Below are 2,855 nucleotides of genomic sequence, written 5' to 3'. Positions count from 1 at the left end.
AAGGTACGCTTACGGCAACAAGCTCCGTGCATCTGTGATCGTCTTTGGTTGTTCGTGTGTAGGGTCTCCATCTGTGACTGGTATTCCCACCTGGCTCGGTGATGCAAACAGCAGTAAGAAGAGCAAGAAAGAACAAACCATACATACGGCGTTAAGTCAGAAGGGCAGCCATATCGAAGAAAAGACAAAGGCAAGGCAGCATTTCTTTATTTAATGTTAAATAAAGAGAAGACAGCTTAATACAGTGTGCATTGACAACCACCTAATAAGCAAGTACAAGAACTCCTCAGTTGCCCTAAATCCTCTGTCAAAGAAAACAAACAGGACTGTCAACACGTGCAAGGAGCTCTCCAAAGCTGGCAAGGAGACGTGAAAGAACCTCAAGGGAAAGACTGGAGGATGCAAAGTGAAGAAAACAGCAAGACCCCAAACCAAAGAGAAAGGCAACACAAACAGGTTAACCACCTCCGACATATCATACAGAAGAGGCACAGCACGAGGACTGCACTTTCAGAGAAAGTTTGAGTTGTTCTTTTAGAAATCTCATAAATCACTGTATGAACTGCATTCACAAGCTTGAGGCTACCAATGAAACTGGGGAACGGAAAACAAGAAAGTGATCTACTTCCTCAGCAAATGTGTTAAGTGCCATCAGCGCCAACATGGTTGGTAGTTCAGGGCAAAGATCTCCTTTTGAAAGGCAATACATGAATACACCAGAAGGGAGCCTGAACATCCACAAACGTGCAGGGCTACTTGCAGGCTGTGCTGCTGCTGGCCGGCTGCCAGGAGCGGGGAGGTACCAACCCCAGCAGCACAGGAGTGCCAAGGGGAGGGCAGTCCTCCCTCCCCTGCAGGGAGTTCCCACAGGTTGGATGACCACAGGAGAGAGGAGCTGCAGCGGCTCTGCCTGCAGAGCTGCCTCTCTCCGTGGATCTCCCCTCCAGCCCGTACAGGCTGTCAGGGAACCACACGTCAAGCTCCTCTACATGCCATCCCTGAATGGTGGCAGGTCTGCTACGTCACAGCCAGAAAGCAAGACCCTGCTGAAGGGTAGAGATGAGATGAATGCCCGAATCTCATGTTTACTCTGCAAAGCTTGAGAAATCTGAAAATGGGATGTTTAATCTAATCCTAATCTGGTGCCCCTCAGGCGAAGGGAATCCTCAGTGGCTGGTTCAGACCCCTCACAGCTTGCCCCAGCATAACATCAGGACTTAAAAGCCACAAAATTATTTAGTTATGAAATAACAATCTCACCCAAAGCCTCCTAACTGAGGTGGTTCTTCAATTTTTTGTTTTGTTCCAATGAAAGCGAATTATTGGGACAGGAAATATCCCCTGCAGTGTCTGCAATCAAACACTGCAATGTTGTGCTAAGGCTCTAGAAACAGAAAGTGGAACAGCACTCACGCAGAAACAACAAACAAAGCTGATGGGAAGCACGCAAGAGCACTCGGCTCCACAAGCCATTTAGGCTTATTTTCTGTACTCATTTTTTTGGCTGCAGCGAGCTCCTCTTGTCCCAGCTAAGAACAATGCCAAAAGCAGGCCAGGACTATAAATGGTCAAGAGCAAAAATGAGAAATGTAAAGTGCTTTGCATCCCTGCCAAGTTATCTGTAGCACACACAAAGCTATTTGTTGCACTGTCTTAATACCCCCACCCCAAGGAGGCCCTGATGATTCTGAAACCAATGACAAGTTCTCATTGATTTCAAGGAGAAGCTCGTCCCGGATGTTTTAAACACAGGCTACAAATCTTCCTCACTGATGTCCTGGTAGCCTTTCAGGAACTGCTTAATTGTGCAAATAAAACAAAATACATCAAAATTGATCAGTGCCAGTCTGTAAAGAGACAACAAATGCACAGATCTCCAATAATAAGGATCTCTGTACCTCTTCAATTTAACTGGAAGAAGTCAGAAGTGCCCTTTCTGGAAGGGAGGGAGGCAGCAGGACAGTTTTTTCCTGTGGGAGGAGAACACTGACTACCTGGTCTCTCCCCATCAGCTTGCCTTCTGTACCGGACAAGCCCAGCAGCCTTCAGCAGGTCAGGCAGAGCAGATCTACCTGCACTTGCTGGGGCTGAAAGGCTCAGGGAGCGGGGCAGCAGAGGAGGCAGATGAACAGTCATGGCAGGGACAGGACTGAGCCCTCCCGAGTTACAGTACAGGGGGCACAGCAGGCTTTTTCGTGCCATAAACCAAAGGAGTTGTTCAGAATCTTCCTTCTTTGAGTTCACCAAACTGCTGTGATTTGGCACAAGAGGCAATAACGACACAATTGCTACTACTTAGAGATGAGCATATAGTTGTGACTACGAAGTCAACTGCTGTAGCTCTGAGTTCTCATGCTCTACCGGTGCCAATCAAGGCCTATTCAAGTCCCACCAGACTCGCTTCTTCACATGCATCAGGCTCGTCAGCAGAACCTGGAAGGGTTTCTTTTTTGTTTTGTTTTTGTTTCTAAGGGAATGGGAGGGGAGGAATTGTCGCAATTCCTCTAAGCCCTCTTGCTTCAGCTGCACCACACAGCTGTGGTGTTAAGCAAGACAGACTGCAATAGTATTGCAGCAGTTGAGCCAGTACTGTATCATTATCTCCATCCAGGTCACTGTCCAATTGTTTGCATCATGGAACTTTTTAATCACAGCCTAGCTTGCAGATAAAGGAGGCTCTAAAAATACAGCTTTAACTGCTAAGCACAGGGTACTTCTAACATTCAGATCAGGTAACTAAACTTTTCAACAGTTTCTCTATGAAGCGCTCTGCTTTGGAACAAAGAAAATGTATTTTGTAGTATGTTCCAACTCCAGAGAAAATTCACCGTGCACTCCCTTCTGCCCGCAGACGG

General features: G+C 47.0%; 1 protein-coding gene across 1 annotated transcript in view; it reads right to left on the bottom strand.

Annotated features, from left to right (window-relative positions):
- The window catches only part of LYSMD4 (LysM, putative peptidoglycan-binding, domain containing 4), a 6,692-nt gene that overhangs the window by 2,118 nt on the left and 1,719 nt on the right, over positions 1-2,855 (bottom strand).

The sequence above is a fragment of the Pygoscelis adeliae genome, unplaced genomic scaffold (assembly GCF_000699105.1).
Source record: "Pygoscelis adeliae isolate BGI_AS28 unplaced genomic scaffold, ASM69910v1 Scaffold13, whole genome shotgun sequence".
Lineage (NCBI taxonomy): Eukaryota > Metazoa > Chordata > Aves > Sphenisciformes > Spheniscidae > Pygoscelis > Pygoscelis adeliae.
The sequence above is the reverse complement of the archived record's forward strand: the minus strand, read 5'-3'. Positions and strand labels throughout refer to the sequence as shown.